Raw genomic sequence first — 23,083 nt, 5'->3', positions numbered from 1 at the left:
AAGCGAAATAATATTACACTGGTTTTGAAGACTCTGCACTGGCTGCCAATACATTACTGGACTCACATCAAGATGTTGACTTTAACATTCAAAGCCCTTATGATCTGGGACCCAGGAACCTGAAGGCGTGCCCATATCAGTCTGCCTTTGTTGTAAGTTCTGCAGGAGACGCCTTTACTATAGTCCCAACAATGGGGAAAGGTGGACCCCCCAAATTTACTGAGACTTGGAAATCCCAATCTCGTGAGATTTCACGCACTCTCTTTTTGCAGTGACAGGCAAATAACAGTCCTAACAAGATTTCTTCTGCTGTAGCTTATGGCATTTGGACAGCTCCCTCAGCACTACCATAGATTGTTGGATTATCATTGCCATCTCCTACATCGTGAAGTCACCTGCCCCCTCCTGTAGAAGCAATTCCTTGAAGGTAGCAGAACACATATTGAAACCTGGTTTGTTTGTTTATTTTAAGTTACTGACAATTATCTAAAAACAAACAAACAAACAAGAATCGTAAAAATAAAGGTATTGTACAATCTTACCACTGCTACCAAGAAAGCCTTCTCTGACCTCACAGGCTGGTTATGATGATCTGAAAGACCAGGGCAGGTCCATGTGGTAGCCACCAGCTTCTGTGGTAAACAATTGTTTTCCCACATTCTCTGTAATTTATTCAAAAATATCTAAAAGCTGCCATTTTAGCACTGGCCTCCAAGTTCCCATTAATTTTTCCTCCGGGTTCAAAAATCAAATCCTCCCTACCTGTTTTGTATGTTATGGAACTAAAGCATATTGATTAACTAATATTAGGTAAAGGGACCCATGACCATTAGGTCCAGTCGTGTCCGACTCTGGGGTTGCGGCGCTCATCTCACGTTACTGGCTGAGGGAGCCAGCGTACAACTTCCAGGTCATGTGGCCAGCATGACTAAGCCACTTCTGGTGAACCAGAGCAGCGCACAGAAACGCTGTTTACCTTCCCGCCAGAGCGGTACCTATTTATCTACTTGCACTTTGACATGCTTTCGAACTGCTAGGTGGGCAGGAGCTGGGACGGAGCAATGGGAGCTCACCCCGTTGCGGGGATTCGAACCACCGACCTTCTGATGAGCAAGCCCTAGGCTCTGTGGTTTTTGTATTAGCGGTACTCTACAAATATTCCCATCTTTCCTAGTCATTATAGCACATTAGAAGCTGGTTATAAGTGAAGAGCATATCCTAGAAATAATAGCAATAGCTTAAAAGCTCAGAATGAAAATCTTTCATATTTAAAGTATAAATGATGGTGTGCAGAACAGAACATTAGGCCACTGAAGCTTCAAATGAATAGGAAGGAACATAAACAAAAAATGTCCAACTTCAGGATGAAAGCTAAATGAAATACAACAGTAGTAAGTGAGGTTGCTGTCAAGCACCACACAGAATCAACATATTATATATGCTGGATTACCTGGTCTTGAAAATAGTCACTAACAGTTTAACACTTCAATCATAACCACATTTACTTGAAAGAATGTCCCATTGATTTCACTGAAACTTACTTCCAATTAGGACTGAAGCATTAGAAATGTTTTATTTACTAGCTCTCGTGCGTCTTGACATTTTAAGCTTCTGAAACACCTTTGTTTTGTTTTGATTTTGTTTCTGACCTTTCGCTAAATATCATATTTTGCATTGTATTTTGATAACTCAATAACTCTTTTTAAAAGAAGAAATCCTACCTGTTTGGGCATTGAAGAGGTCTGCCAAAAGACTGAGACCAAACAATTTGATTTGATTTACTGATAATTCTATTTGTCCTTTTATAGATTTGAACGTGTAAAGCTTCCAGAATAGCATTCTGCTTTATTGTGGTAAAATTGTACTCAAAAGTAAACTTTCCCACCATTTGCCAGTGCTTTTGATGTCACACATTTTTTTTTATTTTATTTATTGAATACTATTTATTTTATTGCCCTTTTGATTTATATTTAAGTTATACCCACTGGAATTAAGTCCCATTGTACCTAATGAGACTTACTTATGAATAGACACACCGTATTTTCCCGCGTATAAGACAACTGGGTGTATAAGACGACCCTCAACTTTTCCAGTTAAAATATAGAGTTTGAGATATACTTGACCGCAGATTCTCCACCCGGCGTATAAGACGACCCCCGACTTTTGAGAAGATTTTCCTGGATTAAAAAGTAGTCTTCTACGCCAGAATATACAGTATATAGGATTGTCCTGCTAGGTTGCAAAATTATGCATACTAAATTGGTGTGAGCCTGACTGAGCTCAATCTGATTACAGTGGTACCCCGCAAGACGAATGCCTCGCACAACGAAAAACTCGCAAAACGAAAGGGTTTTGCGAGTTTTTAGTTGACTCGCGAGACGAATTCGTCTATGGCTCTTTTTCGCAAGACAAATTCGTCTGGCGAGGTACCACTGTAAGCACCGGATCCTCGCCCCGCCGTGTTTTAAAGCTGCAGGGAGTGCTGCTGTTCGCTCCTTGCAGCTTTAAAACGCTGCGCGACGCGGATCCGGTGCGCGGGGGCGGCGTCAGATCGCGCACGGCCATCCAAAATGGCGGCGCGATCCCCCCCGCCCCCCGGAGCCTTGCCCCGCCGTGTTTTAAAGCTGCAGGGAGTGCTGCTGTTCGCTCCTTGCAGCTTTAAAACGCGGTGCCGCGCCATTACAGGGAGCTGTAAAGGCTTACCTTTTTCTCCGGTCGGGAGGGGTGTTGTGCATCGCGTCCATCTTGGATCGACTGTGCATGTCTGCGATCTCCAGACATGCACAGTCGATCCAAGATGGGCCTGATCCATCTTGGATCGACTGTGCATGTCTGCGATCTCCAGACATGCACAGTCGATCCAAGATGGACGCGATGCACAACACCCTCCCGACCGGAGAAAAAGGTAAGCCTTTACAGCTCCCTGTAATGGCGCGGCACCGCGTTTTAAAGCTGCAGGGAGCGAACAGGAGTGCTGCTGTTGGCTCCCTGCAGCTTTAAAACACGGCGCGACGAGGCTCCGGTGCGCGGGGGGGCAGAGTGGGATCGCGCCGCCATTTTGGATGGCCGTGCGCGATCCGACACCGCCCCCGCGCACCGGAGCCTCATCGCGCCGCGTTTTAAAGCTGCAGGGAGCCAACAGCAATGCTTCTGTTCGCTCCCTGTAGCTTTAAAACACGGCGCGGCGAGGCTCCGGTGCGCGGGGGGCGGAGTGGGATCGCGCCGCCATTTTGGATGGCCGTGCGCGATCCGACCCCGCCTCTCCCCACCGGAGCCTCATCGCGCCACGTTTTAAAGCTGCAAGGAGCGAACAGCAGTGCTGCTGTTCGCTCCCTGTAGCTTTAAAACACGGCGCGGCGAGGCTCCGGTGACGGTCGGAAGGGGCCCCCGGACTTTTTTTCCCATAGGAACGCATTAATTAAATTTTAATGCGTTCCTATGGGAAACGGTGCCTCGCAAGACGAAATTTCCGCAAGACGAAAAGTCTTGCGGAACGAATTAATTTCGTCTTGCGGGGTACCACTGTACTACTGAGCTAAATATGCATTGAATTGCTTGGTAAATGATGTTTTTTCAAAGCAAATCTCTGTTGTTTGTGACGAAAGGTAGTTTTTACAACAACAAAGACCCAACATATACTGATAAGATATAAAAAAATGCATTTAGTAGATAGGTACACACAGACACAAGCAATAAAGATAATAAAGAGTCCCTTCAAGGGAACAGAGGACATCGTTCATATTCCTAATTTAACTGGTCATCCCCCCCAAAAAAAATTCTTCTCTGCTCTGAAGATGTTTCCTGCTAAATCTTCTAGCTTCTGTAGCAAATTGTTCCATTTGGTACAGAATAAACATACCCATGTATGGCAACAGAACTCAGATTAGTGCATCACAGGACCAGGTCCTATAAAACAAATCCATTTGAGGGATTATAACAAAGGGGCAGGTATAAAATACAGTGTGTCCAGGGAACACACACAGTGTAGATGATCTAAACTTTAGGTGCTAAACAGGCATAGGCAAACTCGGCCCTCCAGATGTTTTGAGACTATAATTCCCATCATCCCTGACCACTTGTCCTGTTAGCTAGAGATGATGGGAGTTGTAGTCTCTGGAGGGCAGAGTTTGCCTATGCCTGTACCAAAAGGACATTAGAACATCATCCATTTGCATACGCCAACAGTATTGAGAGGAAATTTGGACTTGTGAATGTCTTCCTTAAAAAGAAAAGGTTAAATAAATATGAATCACAATTACAGGTGGGTAGCTGTGTTGGTCTGCCATAGTCAAAACAAAATAAAAAACGAAAGCTCATACCAAGAACAAACTTAGTTGGTCTCTAAGGTGCTACTGGAAAGAATTTTTTATTTTGTTATGAATCACAATGATAGTCACATCTGAAATAAGCATACCATCTGAAAATATGAGCGGATCAACAGAATAGATAAAACTGAATTAACTGTAAGAAAGTGTAAAGTGATACACATTGCATCAAAAAATCCTGATTTCACATCTACACTAATGGGGTCTGAAGTGGCAGTGATTGCCGAGGGACGAGACCTTGGGTTCAATGAAGATGTTGGTGCAGTGTGCAGCAGCTGTGAAAAAGGCAAATTCTGTGTTAGGGGTGATTTGGAAAGGGAGTAAAAATAAAACTGTCAGTATTATATTGCTTATAGGAGTCCTATAGTGTGACTGCATGTACAATACTGTGTATAGTTCTGGTTCCTTCAGCTCCAGAAGGATATTGTACAGCTGGAAAAGGTTCATAAAAGAGCAACCAAAATTATCCAGAGGTTGGAGCTCCTAGAGTCATAAAATTATAGTGTCGGACGGGACCCTGAGGATCATTCAGACCAACTCCCTACAATGTAGGAATCCTGCCTACAGCCATCCCTGGGTGGGCTTGATCCAACAACCTTCTGGTTAACAGCCAGACACACTAACCCATTGCATCACCTAATGACTTCTACAAGAAAAGGTGACAACATTTAGGCTTTTTAGTCTAGAAACAAGGTGGGGGATGGGACATGAAAGAGATTGTGGAAAGAAGGGCAGATTATAAGTGAATGAATATATAGGATTATGAATGTTGTGGAGAAAGAAGATATAATCCACATTAGTGGTGGAAAACCTTAATTTCTGAAGAGCAAAGAGGTGCAGGAGGGAATTTATCCCTGCCAACAGAGAAAACAGCAACATTCATCATAACTGAACAACATTTAGTGTGTGTTCCATCAATCAATCAATCAACCAATCAATCAATGAGGGGGGGTAGACTGAGTCCAGCCCAAAGGCCAGGCGGAACAGCTCCGTCTTGCAGGCCCTGCAGAAATATGTCAAATCCCGTAGGGCCCTAGTCTCTTGTGACAGAGCGTTCCAGGCCGGGGACAAAGCTGAAAAGGCCCTGACCCTGGTTGAGGCCAATCTAACCTCCTTGGGGCTCGGGACTTCCAAAGTATTGTTATTTATAGACCTTAAGGTCCTCCGCGGGGCCTACTAGGAGAGGTGGTCCCGTAAGTACGAGGGTCCTAGGCCACATAGGGCTTTAAAGGTCAAAACCAGCACCTTAAACCTGACCCTGTACTCCACCGGGAGGCAGTGCAGCTGGTAAAGCACTGGATGAATTTGATCCCGCGGCAAGGACCCCATAAGGAGTCTCGCCGCGGCATTCTGCACCCGCTGGTGCAGCACAATATGCCATACAACAATAAAATCACATAAAATAGTGTGACTATACAAACAGGAGCCTTTCCAAATAGTGTCATAATGGTTCTTTAAAATATCTAGTGTTCAGCATACTTTATACTAAAAAAACAAAAACCTATGCTTCAAAAAAAATGATAACCTGAAAACTTGATTTAAGTCATAAGGCAAAAAATGCACAGAGCATTTCTGAATGCCTAAAATGCCTCAAGCAGAATTATAAATCAGTAATTCCCCGGGAGTGAGCTCCTTGGTTTCCTTAATGCCATACTGAACTGTATTTAACATATAAATCCAAAAGAAATCATCATACCTGTGTAGCATTTGGCATTCTTCGTTTTGTATTTTAGATTTATAGGCACAGTCATGACATCAAGAAACAGCAAACACAAATATTCCAGCGGTGCCCAAAATGTTTAAAAACAGTGCACAGTAACAAGAGAAAATAAACCAAAAATGAAAGTAGCTGTATTGGACAATGAAGGAGGGGGGGGGATAAATTAGAAACAGAAACACCATCTTACTTTTATTAAGAGGACCAGCTGTACATTTCAAAGCAGTGAGGTAGATTTCCCATTTCACAGAACTCTCTGTAGGACTTGTTATTAAAAGTGTTACTGAACTACAGCAGTTTGCCTGTGTCCTTGTTAATTCTGCTAAACCTCTCTGCAGCTTTTGCACCATGGTCTCCTTCTGTGGGTGGCACTGTGATCTAAACCACTGAGCCTAGGGCTTGCCGATCAGAAGGTTGGGGGTTCGGATCCCCACAACGGGGTGAGCTCCCATTGCTTGGTCCATGCTCCTGCCAACCTAGCAGTTCGAAAGCACGTCAAATTGCAAGTAGATAAATAGGTACCACTCCGGCGGGAAGGTAAACGGCGTTTCCATGCACTGCTCTGGTTTGCCAGAAGCAGCTTTGTTATGCTGGCCACATGACCCAGAAGCTGTCTGCGGACAAAAGCCGGCTCCCTCGGCCAGTAAAGCGAGATGAGCGCCACAACCCCAGAGTTGTCCGTGACTGGACCTAATGGTCAGGGGTCCCTTTACCTTTATCCTTCCGGTGCAGAATTCAATGGACAGGTTGCTCACTGGGACAAGACGGTTTGAGCATATGAATTAATGAATCTTTATTTGCATCAGCCATGGGCCATAGCAATAAAACAGCAATATTTATACAAAGAATAAAAATTAAAAATCAATTATATAAAATACATTTTAGGGTTTTGAATTGATAGTCAAATAGTAGATCTTATTCTGATTGCCCCAGCTAAAAACCTTGCAACATTCGCTGTCACCTGCTCATCTTAATCTGACAAGAGAAAGGACACTGTGGCAGTGGTTGGGTGACCTGGAATGGACAATAAAAGAGGGGTGATAACCTCATTCCTCGTCTTTATAAAGAGTGCAGGCCAGAAGGGCATTTGCCACCGATTCGGTACTGTCATCTTCACAGGGACATAAGCGTTTTTCGTGTGGAATCGGTTTGAATCGTCCCTCAAGTACAGCCAAGGGCAATACATTCAATATTGTGAGAGTAAAAGCTTGTCTATATTTTAGAATTTCTAGGTTATGCAGATATGTGGTTTGAGCATATCCTGGTCCAGCTGCACAGGCTGCCAATTAGTTTATGGACCCAATTCAAAGTGCTGACTTTGACCTATAAAGCCTTAGGCCTAGAACTGCAGTGTCTCAAAGACTGTTGAAGTGCAACTTGATATTTCTTTTATTGCCTACCTGAAGCCAAAAAGAACCCCTTCCCCTTGGGATGACACTACTTAAAGGGGGAGGACCTCCAATGACCATTAAATTGCCTGAGTGGAATATACTGGCAGTGGCTACTGACCCTGCGAAGGCATAAAAGGCAGCCGATACTTTAATCTCCACACAGAAGCTGTCAGACAGATGGTCCATATAGGTTGGTATTGTCTCTACACTTCCTGGCAGTAGCTCTCCAGGATTTTAACTAGTTTCTCCCTAGCCTGATTAGAACAAATCCCTTTTATGACAGAGACGAAAAGTAAATGAAAATGAAAAAAAAATGATGGTAGTCCTTATATTGATAGTTCTTTCAGCTTGATTTGTTTAATATCTCTTACTGATGAGCAGGATAAAAAGTTGGTTTCTTTTGTGATAAAGATACCGACTTCCTGAAGGCTGCTGTCAAGAGAAGCCTTTTATGTTTCCATGTTATAGTAATAAAGTTGAAATAGTAGCAGATAAAACAAAGTTTGGAAAGAAGAACTCATATATGTATATATTTTTCAACAGTACATTGAAATGTGTTTTTTGACAGTTGGGGCATGTAAACATATCAGTTATCACAGTTTATTCATTTAAAAAGAAATAAACAGAACTGTTTAAGACATCCTTGACCGTTTGCCACAGTGACTAGAAATGATGGGAGTTTGAGCCCAACAACATCTTAGCCACCCCTGATTTGAGAGCTGATGTAATTTAAGCTGCAACATTATAACTACTTACCTAGGAGTAGACCCCATTAAACTCAGTAGGATTTATTTCTGAGTAGACATGTATAGAAGTGTGTTGTTATTAAATTGCCATAATTCACATGTAATCACTGACTAAAAGTGTTGAAACTCTTAATTCATTGCCTCTTAGTTTGGAATCACTAATAATTCCACAAGTATTTTTATATCTGGAAAGAAAGAGATGAATGATAATGAAATTTTGTAAAGTGTGCTGCTGTAACATTTTCAAATTATATTTTCCATACTGGGTGAAGCAGGCGTCCATGGAAACACTGTAAACATGCACATACACTTGTTATTTCAATGATATTCACACCCCAATAGTTAAAGGTGACTTGACATTTTCATTACAATTCCTTATTTTTATGTGGTTGCATCTAGGCAGTGGGGGAAAATATTGCAGGCATATATATTTCACCATCTGAATGCAAGGTTATTATTTCGCTGAATTATAAGGGTAAAGCATCTAGCGTTGGAGATGGAATTCAAAAAGTAAAGGCAGTCCAATAACAGTAAGAGCCCAGATGACTCTTAGGGACAACATATCTCCAGAAGCTCTGTTAGCAGAGTAGCAAGGGGAAGACCATAACATCAGGCAGAGGGACTAAGCAACAGAGAGAATGCATTTCATTAGATGGGGCAGTTACAGGTAGGTAGCCGCATTGGTCTGCCGTAGTCAAAACAAAATAAAAGATTTAAAAAAAAATTCCTTCCAGTAGCACCTTAGAGACAAACTAAGTTTGTTCTTGGTATGAGCTTTCGTGTGCATGCAAGAACAAACTCAGTTGGTCTCTAGGGTGCTACTGGAAAGAATTTTTTCATCTTTTAATTTGTTTAGATGGGGCAATAAAGGAGGAGCTGGTTTCTGTTTTGGGATACAGGAAGGGCATGGGACCTGCAAGAGATCATATTACAGATCAGTGGCTAAGCGCATGCTTTGCAAGCAGAAGATCCAAGTATCTCCAATTAAAGGAATCAGGTAGCAGATGATGTAGAATACTTCACCTGCCAGATTTTGAAGGCTGTTGGCAGTATATATTTTTTTTTATGAATCCATATTACAGTACAGCAAATACGGTACTACTGTAATATAGTAATACAGCAATTAAGTTGGAAAGCAGCTGCCAGCCAGAGTAGATAAATAGTCTGACCTGGAGAAATTAAATGAAATGGTTCCTGCTCTCACCTCACCTCAAAAAAATGTCTCTGCCTACAAATAGGATGGAGGATTTCAATAAACAATTTGTGCATAACTCTAGTCTGACCTGTTCCTATTTTACCTAATGCCCATTTTTGCAAAGCAGGTTTTCCCCAATGTAACACATTTTTGTATGTTATTTCTATCGATGTGTGCATTTTTATACACCATTCATTCCCAGTATACATTACTTGTCTGGAAAACTGCATCACAAAAAATGGAAAATGCGAATTTTGAAGGATGGCTGTTTTTGTCTGCATATTTTTCAGAATGTATGAATTGGGTAGGTTTGCCTTTAAATGCAAGCTAAATAGAATGTCTCCCACATCACTACAGAGCATTGGTCCATTTAGCTCAGTATTGTCTATGCTGATGAGAATCAGGGTTCCAGAAAAGCATCTTTCAGGCCATATGTGAATGGCGGGGATTAAACATGGGACCTTGCATTTCCATACTTCTCAACTGTCCTGATTTAAGTGGGACATCCTGGTTTTTTTTTGGGGGGGGGGTTGTGCCCTTATGCAAGTCACGTGATTCACATGGGAGTATGGCCCCAAAAGACGAGTGTCTCGGTTTTCCTCTGGAGCATATTGTAGGGTATGCACTTTCCCCTCATTATTCCTCTGGGTTGAGTCTAATTTTGCATTATGTCAGCCACTTGGAAGCTTCTCCTCCATATTCTGGCATATTCCTTGTAGCATCTGCATATAATGAGATATTCTCTTCCGTTTCATCCTTCCTCTGGTCTCCCAGGGTCCATGATGCCTGACTTTTACACTGCAAATTAAAATAGTCATCCCAGTCCTGTGCTTTAAACCAACTTTGTAAAATCCATCTGAAACTATCTCTCCTCATCCATTCTGCAAACAATGGAGGATACTGGTCTCCCGCACATTCTGGAGGGTCCTGATTCTTACCAAGCCAGAAATACAAAATCCCCACCAGATTTCTGCATATATTGCAAATAGTAATTCAATACTGATTTGCAGATGCTAACCATGTTAAACACTTCCTTATTTTATGCTATTTTAAGCAGATCCAGTCGTTGTACATGGATATTAAAATGAGCTAATTGCTATTCCTTTTGCAAGCCTTCTGCAGTGTCTATAAAATGAATGATTATGTTTTAAGCTATGTTATCAGCCAAGTTTATTGTGCACAGATTATTATAGATAGGCTTTTGACAATAAGAGAATACTCAACTCTGGTATTGGAGTCAAAAGTATGTCTTGTTTTGTTATTTACTTTAAAATCACCTTGATATTCACAATCTGTAAAACTACAGTTTTCTTCAGGGAAATTTATACTACTGCATTATGACACAAGCTCTAGTGGCTTGTTTGATAAAGCTCCACTGACATTAATAGGAGTTGTGGGTTCTTTGCTCTACATCCCTGGAAATGAGGTCATACTACTTTTTTATAGCTTTCCGATTTCCCCCCTTTCATTGCTTTTCTCTCTCTGCTACTTATGAGTATTGAGCTAACAATTTTAAGCCAAATTCCCTCAGGCTCGCTAACCTCCGAAAAGCAAAAGCATACAAATCTTAGCTAGGAATATATCTTCAGGAAAATGGTTCATTGTTCCACCCACGCAAGCACTATTCCAATGTCAGTCTCAGATTTGTAGAATACTTGAGATGTGATCGTGTTCGAGATGTGACAATGTTGGAAACAATTATAGAAGAAAAACGACTCTGATGGATGAAACATACTTCAGGGGCAGATAATTCAAAAGCTCTTCTTAATCAGTCTCGGACATAAGAAGTGCAGCAATGTCTATTACCCAACCTCTCTAGACAGCTCTCTTGTTGACTGATCTCATTGTTCCAATATTGTACTTAGAATGCTGCAATCTCAGAAGCTTTACAGTAACAATATGTAATTGGCAAGAATTGTCAATGGGGCCCAATACCTTGCTTCCTTGTTATCCAACACGTTTTCTTTGATAAGGCGATGCAAAGAAAACATGCTGGAAATTGTCTTACAGAAAGCTGCAGTGAATCTAGAAGTAAGCAGTATTCTTAAAAGATTTGAGCCCACTTCATGAATTATAAGCACAAAGAGGATTTACACATGGAAAATGGTAGCAGATATGTGTGCCTGACTCCATCCCTAGTGCCCAGATGTTAAGCATGGACATCTAAGCCAAAGAAGCCTCTATGAGCATAGGCTTATACATGATCTAGAACCCTGTGCAGTCAGGTTCCGGTTCTCATTGAAGCGTTCGTGTGGCCTCCACAGTCACTTATGGACTCATTGTTAAAACCGTGTTTATGGAAGACAATCTTACTCGGCTACGAGTGATCGCCAAAGAAGAAAGAAGAACATAATCTTTCTTGCCTCAGGACTGGCCCAAGACATTTTGGAGCCTGAGGTACACCACAAAATGGCACATGCAAACACACACACACACACCTATCAGGGAAAAAGAGGTGAGTGAATATACATCAGGAACAAGCTGGCGGGGCAGGAATAAAGATCTACCAGTACATTGGGATCTGCTGCCCCTTTGGATCTATCAGTCCAAGAAAGTTGCCTCACTTTGCCTCATGGGTGGGCCGCTCTGCTCTGCCTAATGCATGGATACCATGTGTGGGATCTAGGAAACCATGAAATAGTACAGGAGTGCCCAACAGTGTGGCTCCACTGACTCTTCCAATGTGCAGTCCCTCTTCACTTGCATGCAGGAGCCTCTGGCCAGTCCCTCTCTTTCTTTGGCATCATCATGTGAAACAATGGCAAGTAGCAGCTAACCTTTTTCTGATGTGCCATGACTGAAATCCAGATGATGATATAGTGATTCTGCTGTTCATTGCAATACACTGAGATGCATCTCTTGTCTACTGAGATAGCAGCAACCTGACCTGAGGTGCTAAAGCGGTGTTGGCCTGATTCTGCATAATAGCCCCCAGCTTCTGTGCAGAATTGCCACAGACTTTTGCTACCTATGCCAATTATTAATTAAGGAGTGGTAATTCATTGGAGCTGGAAAAAATACGTTTAGCCAAATAATAATTTGATTTCTTATTTGCCCTTCACCACAAGGTCTCATGACAGCAATTTTAAAATGCAATGTTTTTTTTTTTAATAAAAAATGTTTAAAACCAATAAAATCAAAAGAATAGGATGAGTTCTAATATATCTACAGTATCTATCTTGAGTACTGACAGGTATTGAAACATAAATCCATTCAGTGAATTTATAGCCATGCTGAGACCATGTCTCTTTCTTTCTTTCAGATTTCCCTTATCCTAATCATTTCAAGTTAAATAACTGTTAGGTTATTATTGTTATTAAAATTCTTAATTGCATTCATTGTTACGACTGGGTGACAGCTTGCCACTCTGATAAATACAATGACAGCTTTTCTACATTATAGGCATTTGAAATGCGCTGGCAGCGTGCCATTTGCAGGTTGCTTTTATGACGAATGAAATGCTTTCCAAAGCTGATAACACTTTGCAATCTGAAAATAGAATAAAAGGGTGTTACTTTAACCAAGATCTTATCCAAATGTTATGCTGAAACGAGCAATATTTTATTTGATGTTGATGGTTGCCTGATACACAATTTAAGAAAAGAGCCATTTTTCCCTTTTGCAAACTAAAAAGCAAAATATTTCTTAACTATGCTACAACTATGATTATGCTACAAGTAATACAGTGCATCATGATAAGACTGTAGTCATAAAAAAAAATATGGCTCAGTCTTGGATAACCCCTGATGTTATGCATTTGAGATAGCTATACAGTACAGTAGTCTTCAGGATGCAACCTGCACACTGGACATAGACCTTTAAGGGTCCCTCTGAGAACCATTTTAATTACAGACGTAAGGACTTAAGATAAGGGGGATCAGGCCAATATCCCATCTAGTCCAGCATCTTCTTCTCACAGGGGCCACCTAGATGCCTGTGAGGAATCCACAAATGGCACCTGAGCACTACAACACTCTCCCCTCCCCCATGGTTTCCAGCAGCTGGTATTTAGATGGCTTGTTCTGAATAGGGGACGTGCAGAGCATAGCCATTGTGATAGCCTGAACTTCAACGGTGAAATATACTTGGAGTCAAGTGTGAATTTCATGCTCTTTATTCAGCTCATAGTAGTGAGGAATGCAGTTCCCCAAAATGTTTGCTTTATATACACTATTTACACAATGGGCCCCACGTGATTGGCTAATTCCGGGATACTCCTGTATGCCAATCACAGTGCGGATTCACTTCCACCTGGAGCTGGATTGGGTGGCTCCTGCAGACCAATCAGACTGCTGCAATCTCAATCCTATTGTTCTAGGACCAATCAGACTGCTGCATTTTGGATCCTATTCAACTCAGTACATAACAAATGGATTTGTCCAATCCTCTTTTAAAGCCATCCAACTTGGTAGCCATCACTGCTTCTTGTGGGAGCAAGTGTCTTGGTGCAACAGGTTCTTCCTGCCTAAGTGCAGAACCTGACAATTGGCCCTACTGAAATTCATTTTGTTAGTTTGGGTCCCATTCTCCAATCTGTTAAGGACATATTGAATCCTGATTCTGTCTTCTGTAGTACCCTTCCAGTTTGGTTTCATCTGCAAATTTGATGAGCATCCCTTGAAGTTTCCATTGGTCCATCTAGCTCAGTTATGTCTACAATGACTGCAAGCACCTCTCGCTGGTTTGAGGAAGGAGTCTCTCCCAGCTCTGCCTGGATATGCCAGGGATTGACTCATGCAAGGCAGATGGCCTACCACCGAGCTACATCCCTTATTCTGACATTCCCATGTCTGTAGTAGGATTCCCACAGCCTCCAATCCTTCATATCATCTATTGCCTAATTATTATTATTATTATTATTATTATTATTCCAAAAATTTCCTAGTTGCTGTACAAAGATTAAACAACAACAAAGTGCCTGCTCAAGACTTCCAGTCTAGTAGACGTTATGCAAAGGGAAAGAGGGGATGTAAGACAGGAAAACAAGCAAATTCTGGTATAATTCTGGTAAACATAAATGTTTAATGATCAGGTACAGCAGCTACTGAGTAGAGGAATGGTCTCTTCCGATGAGGGCAGAAGCCAAATGGCAGGTGAAACAAGCCAATCATGTTGTCTAACCTCTCCCTCTGTAATAATGGTGGGGAGAGTGATCAAAAGAGGAAGGGGGTTTCCTTGGGTCATTGGCCAAGGAACTCTGAACATTTTTTTTTAATCATTTGTTAAAGTGGGCATGAGAGGAATATTCATAGATTTAACTATGCTCACCTTAGCACCTTTTACTTTGAGGAGTGATAGATAACCTTAATTAGTTATTTGAAAAAGTAATTAGAAATTACGTATATGGTTACTCCATAACTATTAGCAGTTAAGGAAATGTATCTAGTTCAAAGCCTCTCTGGATAAGCATAAAGCAAATTACAAGGCTTAATCACTGTGATATTCTTTCCAGGGCTGCCTCTTTCTTTATTTCTAAAAGGTCTTAGGAGTTATAAAATTAATCTGCCATACATTTCATGGAACCTGTTCCAGAAGCCAAAAGTTCTTCCATTAAATGTATCAAGTGGAATCCTGATCTCATTCAATGTGGGGATAAGTTCAGTTCTGTGGATACAATGAGATGGAGTTAGAGCACCTGTGGCATATGAAACCAATTCCTGATATTTGATTCTAGGGTGTTTCAAGTAACTCTTCTAAGGGTGCCTGTGCATCTAGCATCCTTGTGGCAAAAAATGCAAATGTGAGCTCATAATTGTATGCACCGTGCTGTATTTTATGGCTCTATCTTATCTGTCAAAATATTAAACCTTTGTTCACATAATTAGCTCCTTCACTCAATCAATCCTCATGGTGACCTTAGTGAAAGGCAATTTGTGTATTCTAAATTGGAAATGCTAATAAGATATCAAAAGGAGGAATTTGCTTGTTGGTTTAATGAAGCCATAGCGTGACACTTTTTATATTAAAAAAAATTAAAGAAAGACATAGCAACTGGGAGAAGGGAAGTGTTCATTAGCTTATTGAAGCGGGAAGCAAAATATTTTGCTAGTTTAGTTACGCTTCAGTCCTAGAATCTTGTGCAATACAATTTATACTTTGTAGATACCAGTCGGTGGATCCCTATCCCTCAGTACCTGTTTGGTTGCCTCTTACTGACACACTAAGTGACCATCTGTCAGGGATTCTTTAGCTGTGATTCCTGCATTGCAGGAGGTTGGATTAGAAGACGCTTGCTGTTGCTTCCGGCTCTGCAATTCTATGATTCTATTATTGTAAGTCTCATGGCTTCCCTCCAACCAGATTTGATGGGCAAACAGATAAGTGCTGCTCACTTCGGACTCTGTTTGTGACCTTCCCAGAGAAATCTACGTAAGGACATAAAAGGAGCCCCACTGGATCAGACCAAAGGCCCATCTAGTCCAGCATCCTTCTTCTCACAGTGGCCAATCAAATACATGTGGAAAGCCCACTAGCATGAATAGCACTCTCTTGTTCATGATCTCCAACAATTAGTTTTCAGAGTGTATTATATCTAATACTGAAGGCAACATATAGCCATTATGACTAGCAGTCACCTTTGGAGACAATTTCAAAATTAGCTGCTAGGTGTTCATGTTTTCTCTCAGCATGGTGACCTCTGGATTTTTTGGACTACAACTCCCTTCATGCTCAGCCAGAATGGCCAATGTTTAAGGATGATAGGAGTTGTAGTCTGTAGCACAGTGTTTTTCAACCACTGTTCCGCGGCACACTAGTGTGCCGCGAGATGTTGCCTGGTGTGCCGTGGGAAAAATTGAAAAATTACTTTATATATAGTCAATATAGGCACAGAGTTAATTTTTTTAACATTTTCTAATGGTGGTGTGCCTCGTGATTTTTTTCATGAAACAAGTGTGCCTTTGCCCAAAAAGGTTGAAAAACACTGCTGTAGCACATAGAGGAGTTGTAGTCTGTAGCACATAGAGGGCACCACATTGGTTACCCTGGAATAGAAGGAGATTTCAGTAATATCCACATATACAGAAAGGCAAGAATATTAGTACTTCATAGGGTTTTTTTTATTTCCAGGAAAAAAACCAAGACAATAGAATTACTATTCATCATTTTTATCTTTCTTCTTTGTGCATTATTCCCAAGATAATTATGTCAGCATTGACTGCATTTAAATTTCTATTAAGTACTTCATCCTTATCGACCATACCTATCTTCAGAAATGACAAATGGTTGCTACTGAAAATGAAATAAAAGTAAGCAAATTAGTAATTGTGCATTTTAATGAATGGCTGCAACTCTGCCCTTCGTGATGGTGGAAGAAAGGTACATGCACATCTTAACAGCAATAAAAACAATATTCTTGCTGTCTGTACTTTGTTGTGGTTCAATTGCACTCCAGCAAATTCAAATTACACAACTATAGTGAATTTGGTACTCTTGCACAAGTACACTTCCAAGAACAAATGACTTTTTCCAGTAAGGAAAAGGCACTGGAAAGTGTGGGATGCTGATTGCTTTATGGGATGTCATATAACCTCTCCACAAAGAAATTGGAGGTTGGATGACATGTCATTCCCAACACTTAAATCTAATGTGTGAGCTCAATAACAGGTCAGCTGGGAAGTGACCTGAGTTCCAGGTTCAGTTTGGGCTCAGAGAGAAAAATTAAGATCAGTTGTCCTAAACTTTCTCCCAGTGTTGGGCTATATATATATATATGATGTAATCATGGAGCATGCAAATATTTCTGTTTGATAAATATTCTTGTGATGATGATTAATTGCATTCCAAAACTTCTACACATTTACAAAGTGGGCAGTTAGATATACAACACTTCTATCTTTGCTGCAAGATGAATAAATTAGTTTATGAATAGTGACAGGATCAGTTAAGTGTAAGAAACCTCTATATTACTTCATATCACTCACCAAAGACTTTGGAACATTTGCTTTCATCTGAGGAATTTTAGCGTTTCAACAGATTTTTTTTATTGCCATGTGCAGTCAGGCACAGCACTGCAAATAGATTTCAAAGTTTCACCATCTAGTTATCTTTTAGTGCCTTTGTACAGCAGAGAATAATTTTACTAATATTAAAAGTGCCAAGTGATGTCTGAATTAAAGGACTTTTAAAATAATTAGAACCCACTGCTTATAAGCATGTGTATAGGCTGCTTCACATGGTCAGTTTCCTTCCCCACAGGTGAGATGGCATATATAAACTGGACTATCCACATTACAGGTGAGCCAAAACAGACACTACCACCTTAATTTACCACCCCATTCAGGGCCAGCCCTACTATTAGGCAGCCACAGCAAGTGACAAATTTTGGTGGGTGATTACAAGAACCTTCTGGCTGTTCCTTCTGAGCCAATCTCCACTGTTTAGAGGACAGAACTGTCCAGGCAAAAAGCCTGTCCTTGGTTTTCTAAACTGGAGAGGCAGCTGGCACATGTCCGTTTCAGTTCTGCTTTTGTTTCATAGTGGTTCAGGGTTCGCACCATGAAATGACAGTTTCAGCAGAGAAGAGCTTGCAATTGTCCATCTGGCTCAGGTTTGTCTAATTTGACTGATAGCATCTCTCCAGGGTTCTAGATAGGGAACATTCCCAGTCCTATCTAGAAATGCCAGGGATTAAAACTGGGGCCTTCTCCATGCAAGACAGATGCTGTACCATTGGTGTGGTTATGCTCATCAAATAAATATACAAATAAAACATCCAATACATACACCAGAAGTCCAGAACTTAGAGTATGACAGCCTCTTTCAAATCAATATGCAAATTTCACCTTCCTTGGTATTCCTGGACATTTGTGCAACTTCTCTTTGTCCACTCTTTCCCTTTCTCATACTCCTCCTTTCAGCCTCATCTTCTGCTCTACATTATTCTGGACCATTGCCTCTTCCAACACTTTGTTCTTGGAAGTTTTGCTAGCATCAAGATTCATTAGGCTCATCGGTCTGCTCTAACAAGTACTGGGATCAATAGCCAGATATACTTTTCTGTCTGAATTAACATGGCATTTGGGACACTCATCAGCACAATCCACAACTATGCAAAAGATAAATTTCAAGGCAAATGGCTTTACATTCTTCATCTCCAGTCAGTCCTTAACTATATTCTACTACTATCCCTTTATTTATTCATTACAAATGATAAGCCACCCTTTCATTGAAGACCAGATTTCAGGGTGGACTACAAAGAAATTCAAAATTATCAAAGCATTAAAACACAAGCCTACAATACAAGAAAAGTAGTAGGAATAAATGTTTTCAGGGTTTTGTTTACCAGGAACTACAAATGAGGGGTAGTCTTCATGGCAATTAGAAAAACAGAGTAGCTTTAATATCACTTATTCCCTTGGTTGGTAATTTGCATAATAAAATTTAGTGCATTCGCTTTCAGTAAAATCACCACAGCAGGAAAATAACATATTCTGATCTAAACTAGTCTTCCATTACATGATTTAATTGTAGTGGAATTTATCCTAATTTAGATGAATGCAAAATTGATTATATAGAAAATACCAGAATTTTCGGTCCTACCATTTTAGGTTCTAATGTCTAAATTAGAGACACAGAAACATACTCCAAGAACAGTAACTGTTAAGAGTTTCTGTTTGTTGCTAAAAGTAACCATGCGTTAGTTATGAGATAATTAGTTTTTCCTAACTCCCAAGCAAGAGTTTTACTGGCTCATTTAAAAATCCTGCATTGTTCATTGGTTGTATTATTGTATTTAATACATTTATAACCCTCCTTTTAAAAAGAAACCTCTTGAGAAGGCAGCCCACAGATGGCAACATCACGTGTTGTAGCAATGAATGTAACAGCAGACTTCCCCTTACTCTCTGTTCCACTGCATCCCTCTGTGTCTCCCCAATCTGTCCTGGAGGGCCCCCCAACCCTATGGAGTAGATGTTGGGTGGTGGTGAGGATGAGCCTGGTAGGAGGAGAGGAAGGGAAAGTTTTATTGCAAATTGAAATTCTATTGTACAAATGATTGAATGTCGCTTGAATTTATAAATCAGACATGTGTATATTAATAATATAAAGATAATTTAAAATAAAACAACCATAACATTATCCAGTAAGCAGCCAGCAAATACATTTAAACAGCAATCAGTTCATTAAAATTATCACACCCCATCATAATACGGACAGTAGACTTCATCAGCCCAATTAAAATTGTTGTGAAAAAGTCAGAGTAAACAAATTAGTTTTCAAGGCCTGTTTAAAAACCTACATGAATATTGTGTATTCAATCAGATCGATACTTCCTTTCTTCCATACTTTGAAATTGATTTCTCTTACAATTATTCATTTTTCTTTAAAATGCATCTGCCTACTTCTGACCTTTGCTGATGGGCAATGATACGCCATTTAGAAAATTTAATATGCAGCCACATAAGAGAGCTTTCCAATGAGATTTCTTCCTTCTTAAATCCAAGGGAAAGATGCATTTTCTCATCAGTCACAGTAAGTACTTTTAAGGACTGTTTAATGAGTTTATTTTTTTCTCCCAAAGCAAATATGCACGGGAATAGCCAACCACACGCCAAGAGATAGTAACAGTATATGTTCTTTTTGAAATTAGCTGCAAAGTAATCACCATTTCCAATCTTCCTTGAAAAGAACACTTTAATAAGCAATTATTATTTGTGAGGCAATCCTCCTGAGAAATAGCTGGGATCTTTAGCTTTTATTGTTTGGTGGTAATGAAAATTGACGTGGACAGAAAATGGTAGGGCCTTTTTTATTCTTTTGTAAAGAATTGAAACATTAAAATGCTGCTCAGTTGGCAAGTTCTGCTCTCTGGGTAATCCCGAGTACTGGAGACCCTGTGGTCACCTTGTGCCTTAACACAACACTTACATGGAAGAAAATGCTTCCTATTGAAACTCTAAATGCTGATGGAAATGTGCATCGATTTTCCTGAAAGGGGTGAAGAGATGATTAGGAGGAAAAGGAAAGGAAGAGACTGATGGCTTCACATCTTGTATTCAGAAACTGTTGGAATTCAGTCATTATTTATCGATCTGCTGAAAGCAGAACAAGCTAATGTGCTTAGGGCAAAATCCTACAGAGCAGACGAGCCATAATCAATGTGAATGTGATGTTACCAGTGTTTCTTTCTTCTCTTGTTGGGGCGATAAAACAAAAGACCGTGAAACATAAACCCATTGAAGTGGGAAAGAGATGAAGTCTTGTGGCATAAGCCTTTTAGACACATTCCATATCATGGCAGGTGGGGGCAATGCATCACTCACGAGTGTATCTAATCAAAGCAAACCTATGGCTAAACAGTAATCCGCAAGCACCACTCTCTGAAAAGCACACAGCCTTAGAAGAGACAAGTATAATAATGCCCTTAGTGACAACAACACAACAAAAATGGCCACATAAGAATGCGTAAAGAGCATACAGAGGAGTGAAACCAGTAGGGGGGCCTCAAAATAGATCACCTCTTTTCTAAGGATCTAAAAATACGAAGTATAATGTGTGCAATTAAATGTTGTCTGTAAGAATTTGTTCTATTAGTAAAACTGCACTGTAGTTGTTAGTTTCCATAGTCATCATATGCATTCTAATTAACAGCTTTAATTAGGTGCCTGCAATATTTACACAGAAACCTTTACTTTCCGGGAACTGGAAGTGATTGTGTTGTTTCTTTTAGCTGAAAACTGCAACATAGCAATGAATATTTTTCACTCAGTGCTGTTCTGCTTCATAAATTAGCTATCACAGAGGGGGGAAAACATACAGTATATGTTGTAGACACTGCATATATAGTACTGTGTAAGTGGCAATATACATTCTGCTGCTCATAGGTTTGGGGATCTATGCTTCCTGTTTAGGTTACTGCAATGTGTTCTTGCATATGGTTCTTGAATATGGTTCAAAAGTTTCAGCTGCTGCAAAATTAGCCCATGAAGTCATCAATGGAGACTAAGCATTGAGAACATATCTTGGTTCTCATCTACTTGTATTGGTTGCCAGTGTCTACTTCAAGGTTTTGGTATGACCCTGTCAAAGTCAAATCTTTATTATGGCCATAGGCCAGCATTAGGTAAAAGACAGACGTCTCCTATAGGATTCTCTCCCCAAGAATCTGGAAACTTCCCTGCTATCTTTTCAGTGTCAGGCAATATATTCATTTTTTTTCTGGTTTTTTTTTTGTTGTTTCTTGTTTTAAATAATTTTCAGTAGTTTTATCACTTATAAGAGGATTACAGTTTTTAGGGTTCAGAGTTATCACTCCTTCCTGTTGAAAGTTTTATTGTGGGTTTATTGAGTTACTGTTTATTGTTTATTGTGTTATTGTGGGTTTATTGGGCTATTTTTGCTTTAAATACAAAGAAGCTTTTTCTTACCTATAATGTATAATGAGTTATTTATTTATTTACGAGATGTAATTGTATTTACGTATTTTTAATTCAATTTCTTATTAGTATATTGCAAGTCACCTAGAGGCTAAGTAGTACATTCATCTATGCATATCATCATATATATATTTTTGCATGACAGCAGCTTTTACATTATTACTTATTGCTTGGTAATCATTTCTAGATGTTACAAATTTCTTTCCAAAACATCCAAATAACTTCTTTTCAGAAAGTCCAAACAACATTATATAGGGCACAACAGTCTAGCCAAAGATAACAATTTATAAGCCCCGTCTCTCTCTGAGATTCTTCCATGTGCCTTTTCCACGTGAGGTCCGGAGGGTGGCAACATAAGAACAGGCCTTTTCTGCAATGGCTCCCCATTTGTGGAATGGGGAGATTCATCTGGCACCTTCTTTATATATCTTTAGGCACCAGACAAAAATATTCCTTTTCAACCAGGCCTTTGGTTGATTAATATTCTGCAGCCTTTTAAACGTATTTGTGGGGGGTATTGTTTTAACTATTTATTTCTGCTTCTATCTTGTGTTTTCATCTTGTGAATCACCCTGAGATCTTCTGATGAAGGGTGGTGTATAATCTAATAAACAAACAAACAAACAAAATCCATACACACTCAGCCCATTGCACAGGAGGTTTGAATTGCTCTGTAAGACCTGTAAGATTTTCTCTCTCCCATGTGGGCAAATTGTTTCTCTCTGCTCCATACAGTAATTTCTTCCAGAGCACTATTGTCACCCTACACTTCAGCCTGAGCGCTTGAACAGCTGGAACAAAGAAATGAGAAGCCTGGGGCCCAAAACAGATGCAAGGATAGATAAAATGTAATGGACAGACACACCATTGGGAGAGGAGAGGTGATGGCCTGCCGCACAAGGAAAGGTCTGGGATGCTGAGGGCATCAAAGTAAGCAGGCAACTCTGCAATTCAGATGTCTGAGAGCAGCTTTCAGTGGGCTGGGGACCAAGATGCCAATCTGCCAGTGGAAAGCCACGAGTCACTTTTGCTCAGAATGAACCATGCAGGAAGGGTCATTCCAGTGATTATACTTTTTTTTTTTTTTGCTGGGACATACCTTGCACCTGAACAGATTTACTGAGCCATGAATAAGCAATCCTGTCAAAGCAACAGCCGGTACGTGTTCTTGTTGCTTTCTTTTATTGCTTTGTTTTCCTACTATTTTTCTGCAGCCGGAACGTGCCATGACAACACCCTCCCCGTAGAATACCTGTGCATTGAATGAAGTATCATGTTGAACTAGGTCAGAGGGCTGCACATCAATATGAATGCCACATTCCAGGCATATTG

Source organism: Lacerta agilis, chromosome 11 (genome assembly GCF_009819535.1).
Source record: "Lacerta agilis isolate rLacAgi1 chromosome 11, rLacAgi1.pri, whole genome shotgun sequence".
Taxonomy (NCBI): Eukaryota; Metazoa; Chordata; class Lepidosauria; order Squamata; family Lacertidae; genus Lacerta; species Lacerta agilis.
The sequence above is the reverse complement of the archived record's forward strand: the minus strand, read 5'-3'. Positions refer to the sequence as shown.